The sequence below is a fragment of the Hibiscus syriacus genome, unplaced genomic scaffold (genome assembly GCF_006381635.1).
Source record: "Hibiscus syriacus cultivar Baekdansim isolate YM2019G1 unplaced genomic scaffold, ASM638163v2 tig00112678_pilon, whole genome shotgun sequence".
Taxonomy (NCBI): Eukaryota; Viridiplantae; Streptophyta; class Magnoliopsida; order Malvales; family Malvaceae; genus Hibiscus; species Hibiscus syriacus.
In genome coordinates, this window is record NW_024063382.1 from 1 (window position 1) to 9883 (window position 9883).

Consider the following 9883-nt stretch of genomic DNA (forward strand, 5'->3'; position numbering starts at 1 on the left):
AGAAACGAACCCTTCACCGATTTCTTTGTCCTTTACCCATCCCGCTCTCGTTAAGGAAAGAAGATTTATTTGTTCTTAAGAGGAAAAACGGCATCTAGACCGACTCTAAGCCCAGCTTTGGAAAACAAATTACTCAAAAAGCACCGTAAACTAGAGATGAACCGTGTTTCTTGTTAGGAACAAGATTTACGGTTTCAACATTTCAGCAAAAATAATCTGAGGTAGGTTAATTTTAATACGTTTTCGAAACAATGTACCACCAAAGATCCAAACTCTAAGAGTAGAATAATGACCTCCGGATGGTCGAAACCACCAAGAAATCATTAGATGAAGAAAACGCTCATGTAGGTCTAAGACACTTCGCACTATCTCTTCTATAACGAGAACCTAAAATTTGTTTTTCATTCGAAATACCTCATTATCTAATCCAAATGTATTGGCTATATATGCCGGGTCAATATAAAATTGTCCTAGGAGGTAGGAACGAATTCCTATGGTTTCGGTTTCAGCTTGGTTTTTAACACATACGGCATTAGTAGAATATACGAACAAGTTGATGGTAAACGATGGGTTCAAGATCAAATAGTTTATCAATTTCCATTCTTGTAAAATGGGAAGATATTTAAAAGCGATAGCTAACATAGCTTGACGAGAAGGAATAGTTCTTCCCGGATTTTGTAAGAATCGAAATATTGATAATACTAATATCGTGATTTCTAGACCCAGGATGATTGAAACACGAATTTTGGATAGTCAAGTTAGGATCTGGGATTGGGATTAGAAATTGGAATAGAAGGAGGATTTGGAGTGGATTGGGTTGACGACTAGAACGACTAGATGAAGACCTAGGACGTTTAGGATTTGATATGATGAACGAATCGGAATAGATATAATAACCTGCAATTTTAAAACAAGTGTATGCAATTCAATTAATCCCAAAACTCAAATGAGTCCTCAATATTTCAAGATTCTCTGAATCAATCCTAATGGGCAAAGTTTTTGAAAAACTTTTGAAAAATATGGTTTTGAGAAACAATATGTATAGTTTTTCATAACAACAACATAATTTAATCAAAACACAATAATTGAAAAATAACATTTTTTTTTTATTATTTCAAAAATTTAAAAAATTTGAAAAATTTTTGTGTTTTTGATAAATAGTGTAACATCTAGTTTCTAATCACTAAATAATCAATGCCTGATCACTATTTCAACCTAGAACTAATTGAAACTAATCCTATGTTCAAAATAATGAATAAAGAGTTTAGAAAACTTTACCTTGAAAATGAAGATTGAGGGGATTTAGATGTTGTTTGCACGATTTTAATGTTCCAACAGGTTTAGAAGATGATTATGAAGCAATTCCGATTAATATTGTTGATTGAGGTAAAATGGAGATTTGAGATTTAGAGTGGAGAAACGGCGAAGAGAGAGGAAGAGGGTTTTTGAGAGTTTGGGGTTGTTCTACCCGATTTTTAGCAGAACCCCAGGGGGTATCGATTCCCCTGTGGGGGAAATCGGTTCCCCTTCAAGGGAATCGGTTCCCTCAGGGGGGGATCGATTCCCTCTGCACCAAATGCTAAATCCAATTTTTTAAGCACAAAATGCTAAATTAATCTTTTCTAGTGGTATTGGCAACTCATATATCAAAATTAATTATGTTCAAACAATTAAATTAATCTTTAATCGATTTTTGAACATAAAAATTAATTTTCACTAAGAATCACAAACTCCCCCTAACTAATAGCAGAATGCAATCAAAAATTATTATAAGCATTTTTCAAGATTATTAAAAGTGCTAAAATTTTTTAAACACTAAGTGAGATAGGTTGGTCAAACCTAATTCTCTCCTAAGTGTCCAAAATCTTTCCTTGTCTAAGGGTTTTGAAAGATATCCGCTAATTGGTGCAAGTATCAACAAATTCTAGACTACATCTTCCTTAGTGACATGGTCTCTAATGAAGTGATGTCTTATTTCAATGTGCTTAGTTCTAGAGTGTTGGATGGGATTTTTAGTGAGACAAATAGCACTAGTATTGTCACACTTGATAGGAATGGTACCTACTTCAATTCCATAATCAAAAAGTTGTTGTTTCATCCATAAACTTGTGCACAGCACTACCGACTGAAATGTATTCCGCTTCAGTGGTAGATAATGCAACACAATTTTGTTTCTTTGAAACCAAGAAATCACATATTTCCAAGGAATTGACAAGTACCGGAGGTGCTTTTCCTATCTAATTTGCATCCTCCATAATCCGCATCAGAAAAAGCATGCAAGCTAAGCTAGAGTCTCTAGGATACCAAAGTCCTAAACTAGGAGTGTCCTTAAGTATCTAAAGATTCTCTTAACAGCTAGTAAATGTATTCTTTAGGACATGATTGAAACCTAGCACACAGCAAACACTAAACATAATATCCGGTCTACTTGCGGTCAGATAAAGCAATGAGCCAATCATGGATCTATATAATTTAACATCCACACATTTACCTCCTTCATCTAAGTCAAGCTTTGTTGAAGAGCTCATTGGAGTGTTATGAGGTTTCCCATTTTCCAGTCCAAATTTCTTGAGCATATCTTTGACGTACTTAGCTTGATTAATGAAGATTCCATCTTTTCTTTGCTTGATTTGGAGTCCCAAGAAAAATGAGAGCTCCCCCATCATGCTCATCTCAAACTCACTTTGCATTAGCTTAGAAATTCTTGGCAAAGAACATCATTAGTAGAACCAAATATTATATCATCAACATAATTTTGAACTACTAATAAATCTTTACCTTTTCTCTTTAAAAACAATGTAGTGTCACCTTTCCTTTTAAAAATCTTTTTCAATTAAAAAATTTGACAATCTTTCATACCAAGCTCTAGGAGCTTGTTTAAACCATAAAGAGCTTTTGTCAATTTTAAAACATGATCCGGAAAATTTGAATCTTCAAAACCTGGAGGTTGTTCCACGTACACTTCTTCTTTTATAAACCATTTAAAATGCACTTTTAACATCCATTTGATATAATTTAAATTCATTGAAACATACAAATGCCAATAACATTCTAATTGCTTCCATACTAGCTACGGGAGCGTATGTTTCATCATAGTCTATGCCTTCTTCTTGAGTATAGCCTTGAGCAACAAGTCTAGCCTTGTTCCTCACTATTACCACTTTCATCAAGTTTATTCTAAAAACCCATCTAGTACCTACAGTAGATTTATTACTAGGCCTTTCAACTAATGTCCATACTTTACTTCTCTCAAATTGATTTAATTCTTCTTGCATAGCCATAATCCAATGTTCATCTTTTAATGCTTCTTGATGTTCTTAGGCTCTATGCATGAAATAAATGCAACATAATTACAGATATTTCTAAGAGAAGATCGAGTAGTTACCCCTTTTGATGGATCACCTATAATTTCACATCTTTGACATAGTTGTACTCTCTTGGAAAAGATACTTCCCTTTCTTCAATGGTTGGATTCTAGAGGGGATCATGAGTTTCCTCATCTTTTGTTTCTTCCTTTGATGATTCTCCAACGTCATATCTAACGCCATTTGCTTGTACAACACCTACATCATCATTAACAGAATAATCCTTCCTCGGAAGGGGATTATCATCGAAAACAACATGTATAGACTCTTCTACAACTAGAGTTTTTTATTAAATACACGATAGCTTTAGAGTTTAAGGAATAACCCAGAAAAATTCCTTCATCACTTTTAGCATCAATTTACCAAGATTTTCTTTACCGTTGTTTAAAACAAACATTTACATCCAAAAGGATGAAAATAGCTAATGTTAGGCTTTTTATTTTTGAGAATTTCATATGGAGTTTTCTTTAAAATTGGCCTAATCATTACTCGATTTATAACATAACAAGCGGTATTTGTGGCTTCCGCCCAAAAATATTTTGGCAAATTATTTTCACAAAGCATGGTTCTAGCCATTTCTTCTAAAGTTCGATTTTTCCTCTCAACAACTCCATTTTGTTGAGGGGTTCTAGGTGCTGAAAATTGTGGCTAATACCATTAGAATTACAAAACTCAATAAATCCAAGATTTTCAAATTCAGTTCCATGATCACTTCTAACACTAGTGATAGAGTAACCTTTTTCATTTGGATTATTTTTTAAAATGTGATGAAATTTTCTAATGCTTCATCTTTAGTACTTAAGAATAGAACCCAAGTGTATCTAGAATAGTCATCTACCAAGACAAATGCATATGTTTTCCTCCCAAGCTAGTAGTTCTAGTTGGCCCAAAAAGATCTAAATGGATCAATTGTAATACTCTACTATTGATACATCATTAATAGATTTAAAAGAAACTCGTTTTTTGTTTTCCTTTAGCACAAGCATCACAGATTTTATCATTATCAATTTAAGCTTAGGCAACCCTCGAACTAAATCACCTTGAATTAGCCGTTGCAAAACACTCATACTACATGACCTAGTTTCCTATGCCATAACCAACTATCATGCTCATCCTTAGTAACTAGGCATAAATTAGTCATATCAATAGAATCTAAATGCACCATGTAAATGTTTCCTATTCTATGACCAACAGCATAATCCGATAGATGCAATGTCAATGACTTTACAACCATTAATTTCAAATAAGACATTGAATCCTTTATCACATAATTGACTATACTCAATAGATTATGCTTTAATCCATTCACATATAAACATTCTTAATTTGTATGGAAGAGGTATTACCTATTGTACCAATACCTTCAATGTAACCTTTTGAATTGTCTCCAAAAGTCACTTCTCCTCCATTTTGGCGTTAAGCTCTATGAACCGGCTTTTGTCTCCGGTCATGTGTCTTGAGCATCCACTATCAAGGTACCATGAATTTGAATTTGTTTCTCGTGCCTTGTAGCAATGCTCCTTTCCCTACAAACATAGATTAATTTTTTGATTTTTGGTACCCAAATTCTTTGGGTCCATGTTCATTAGTTTCCAAAATCCTAGTCCCCTTAGGTATCCATTTGTGTAGGATATCTTTATCTTTAGTAGTAATGATCCTTTAGGAAACCCATATACTTCTAAAGATTTTACAATTTAAGGTTCGTTGAGGATTTCTATGATTGTAGTTTCTAAAATCTTTTCTAACAAAGTTGGATTTTGAATTTTCTCCTTTTTCAAAACGTTTTGTTCCAACTTTATCAAAAGAAGTTTTAAGATCATCATTTTCTTTTGATGATCATCATTGACCTTTGAAAGTAAATTTTGCAAATCTAAATTTTTCTTTTCAAACTCTTCTAGTTTGATTTGCAAATCTTTAATTTTACTTTCAAGATCATTGTTGGTTTTGGATATGAGTTTATTTTCATTTTTCAACTTTGAAACATCATTTTTATATTTTAAAAATAATTTCTCATAATCCGAAGCCAACCCATTATATTCCTCTAATAGCTCATCATAAGATAAATCATCAAAATCAGATGAGTTAGAGGTTACCTTAGAATCTTCCCCAAATGCCATCAAGCACAAGTTTGCTACTTCTTGTTCCTCTTCATCGAACCTTCTTCACCGCTCCATGTAGCCACATGCCTTGTGCTTAATTTTTAATTGACCCTTCTTCTTCAATTGTGGGCAATCATATTTGACATGCCCTGGCTTTTTGCATTCATAGCAAATGATCGGGTCCTTCTCTTTTGGTTCATCTTTGAGGCCTTCATTTCGTTTGAATTTTCTTCCTCGGTAAGGTCTCATCATTTTTCTGAACCGTTTGGCAAACAATGCCATTTCCTCGTCATCATCATCATCATTAGAATCACTCTCATCTTTTGCGGATTTGAGAGCAACTCCAATGTTTTTTCTTCTTCTCCTTCTCCTTTGGTGTCTCTTCAACTTTATCAGGTCCACCTCATCTTCAAGCATCATCTCATGAGTGAGGAGTGATCCAATAAGTTCTTCAAGAGTTAAGGACGATAGGTCCTTAGACTCGATGATTGCCGTCTTCTTTGATTGCCATGATTTTGGGAGGGAGTAGACTAACTTCCTCACAAGCTTTTCATTTGAGATGATCTCTCCATATGATTTGAGACCATTGACAATCGTTGAAAATCTATCCGTCATAGCTTTGATGTCTTCATTTGGTTTCATCCTGAAATTTTTATAACTATGCTCAGAATACTAATTTTTTGATTTCTTTACCTCATCGGTACCTTCATGTGTGACTTGAAGCTTGTCCCATATTTCTTTGGCGGTTGTACACGATGAAACTCTTCCGTATTCATCTGGTCCAAGAGAACAAAAGATAATATGGATGGCTTTGGAGTTGAGCTGGAACAGTTTAGTATCTCTTTCACTCCACAACCTGGATGAGTGATAGGCTTAATGTATCCTTCTTCTACGGCATTCCATGCTCCCATGTCACTTGCTTGAATGAAGTATATCATTCTATTCTTCCAATAGGCGTAGTTAGCTCCATTGAAGAAAGGAGGCTTGTTGACGGGCATCGAATCGAGACTGGAGTCGAAGTTTGAAGTGGAGGCCATTGATGACTTTGTAATCGATGTAACTCTTCCCGGATCGACTCAAGAGGCGATTAAACCTTCAAATGAGTTAGGCTCTGATACCAATTGTTGAGTTAATCGAATGACGAAATTGGCCAAGAGGGGGGTGAATTGGCAATAAAAATTTTATGGAAGCTTTTGCAGAAAATTGAAAGTAATTGCACAGCGATTTACAGTGGTTCGACTTTCTCAAACAAAGTCTACGTCCACTACCTTAGCTATCCACACTAAGGATTTTCCAACAAATTCACTAATTTGTTCTTTCTTTTGAGGCCAAAGAGATAACCTTACAATTCCCTCAAGAGTATACCTCAACTGTTGAGAACACTCTTTTCTCAAAGAGAAGATTACAAATTTGCAAACTTACAAGAAAACCTCACAAGGTAAGATGTTTGCACAATTCTAGAACAAAGAAAAGAACACTCAAAGATGAATACAATTGAGCACAAAAAGTGTTCTTGAAAGCAAAATGAATATTGAATGAAAATAGGCTTGAAATGCTCAAACTTGAGGTTTGATGCTTTCTCTTTGATTCTCTCTTGATTCTAGTTGCTTGATGTTTGTTGTTACTGATCAATGGCTTCTAAGCTTGCTTAAATACACCTTGGATCACTTCTGAACGTTGGGGATGATTAGAAAAGATATTATAGCCGTTTTAGTGTGAAAACATTTAATAAAACAGCTTGGAGCGTGGGGGAATCGGTTCCCCCTCATAGGGAATCGGTTCCCTAAGTGTAAAATTCAATATTTCGACCGTTGAACAGGGAATCGGTACCCCCTGGGGGGGGAATCGGTTCCCTCCGAGCATACTGGAATTCTCGAACAAAATGTTTAGGGGGGAATCGGTTCCTCCTATGGGGGAATCGGTTCCCTCCGATCATTCTGGAAATCTCGGAGCCAAACCATTCAGGGGGAATCGGTTCCTCCTATGGGGGGAATCGGTTCCCTCTGAGCAATCTGTAATTTTTGGCTTTGAATTGGTTCGAAATACTTTGTAAAATTATTTTGAAATTGTTTTATGATTAAAACTTAATTTTACACTTAAGTAGGATTAAAAATGATTTTTGAAATATTTGGAGTAATGTTTTGATATTCGAATAGTTATATCGAATATACTTAGAAAATCATTTGGAAAATCTTAAAATCCATTTAACTTAATTTTTTATATCGAATATTAAATGTTTCAACACACATGCACCGTACTCCACAATGAACGCCAGTGGAACTCCCTTACTGATGTCGATAGTTGTACTGGTTCAATCCTCTTAACCTAAAAAGGTGAGTAACAGAATGAGCTTTGGAAAGCTCAGTAATACAATACTGCCAGATGATGCTGAAGAACATATAGATAACAGATAAGCATATGTTTCTTTATTGATTTAGACATCTACAGACTTTTATGCTGAGCTGAAGATCCACTGATATCTTAGGTAGTAAAAGATAGTGAGCTTTCAGTTCAGATGAAATATTTTGGATATCAGGGTTCAGAAGATCAGAATAGGTTATCTAGTGTTCCCACAAAACTAGTGAAAATATACAGATCATAATTAAAATAGTAGCAATTTAAAACATAATTTTAAAACCTATAGTAAAACCCTATAAATGAACGCCATATGTAGTTCCCCATAACTGCATAACCTAAGGTAGCACCTTGAGGCCTGAGAGCCTACCCAAGAAAGTTATCGGGCCACGAAAGCCTACCCAAGAAAAATCTTGGGGCCAAAAAGCCTACCCAAGGGTTAGCTTAAGTCCATAAGGAATTACCAATATGTGCTAAACCTATAAAAGGAATTACTAGCAGTGACTGAACCTGCCAAAAATAGGAATTAGCAGTCAATGCATAACCTATATAAGGAATTACCAAGAATGACATAACCTGCCAGAGTCTTCATATAGATCCTAGAGTACCCAAATAAACATTTTCAGTCAGTATCCAGAGATATTAGAAATCAGAGCAAAGATCAGAACAGAAATAAGAGAAAAAGTCCATATGATAAGGGAACATACTAGAGGTTCCATATATTATTTGGAGATGCTGGACAATGTTATCGGTAGAGAAAAATAGATCTTTAGTACATCGATAGAATGCCAGAAATTCAAGCCAATATTGGAAGATTTCATTAGCTGAAGGATCATCAGTTATTTAGAATGTGATTTATTAGGCTCATATAGTATTGGGACATTTTTCAGAGGCACCAAATAATCAGATAGGTATTTAGAATCTTTTGCATCTGAGTTACTCATGTTTTCATGTATGACTAGAGTGATTCTATTATTCAGGAAAATCAGAAGCATTTTGGGCATTAGATTGTTGGAGGATTCAAATGATTTGAGCTGATAAGGGAGAAACGAAGATTCAGGGCATTTACGATTTATGTCGATATATCGAATATCGGGTTATCTCGACCTGAACAACTCCCATCACTGATAATTGTTATCCAGTCAATTCGTTGCACTTCAAGGATATTTACTCTCCTATACAGACAACTCTTGTCAATGATCACCTTCAGAATCATTGTTGAATAGATCTTAGGGAGACGAATAGATGTTCCAAAGGTTTTTATTGCATTTATACATTGTAACGCTAATGGGAAATGTTAACATGCTTGATTCGAGGTTCTAAACCCTTATTGACAGTACAAAGTAATCACTTAATTCGGGATCATCGAGATACTTAATTCAATTAGTGTCCAATTTATCCCGTTCGCTTAGGAGTTTCCTGAGTAATTCGGTCGTTTCTAAAATTTGAATACATATTCTACTTCTATTTCATTTAACTTGGTCATATAATATAATCATTTTGGTATACAAGGTTTATTTGTTCATTTAAGAGTTTAGGGTATTTGTTATTCCAGGCTTGAATGCTTCGAATCATATTACACTATAAGGGTATTATCGTCATTTCATCTAATTATGTCTGTGAAATTACGTCGGATAACTTAGGCTTGAAAGTATTCTAGTTCTTTTATAATTTAGAGTACTTTGTTCATTTGATCACCGAAGGTTATTTTCACTATTAGGGCATATCTGGGTTCTTTTGTAATAGAAGAGAATTTTCATAATTTTACACCATAGCACTATTATTGGTAATTTCTTATCCAAAAATTTCCATCTTTTAATCTTTAAGAGGATTAATCAGAATTTACGCATTATGAGATTGATTAATTTATTGATTTATTCATTGAACTGAGATTTGTTTGCGATCAGCCTACCAATTTCTATTTCGAGTCATCAGAGTCTTGTACAGTGTTACATATTTAATCCAATTTCCATCTGAGTCCCAAGATAGCTAACTACCTTAATTGACTACTTATTTTCGTTCATACATTTACCATTTATAAGTGGGTTTTGAAAAATATTTAAA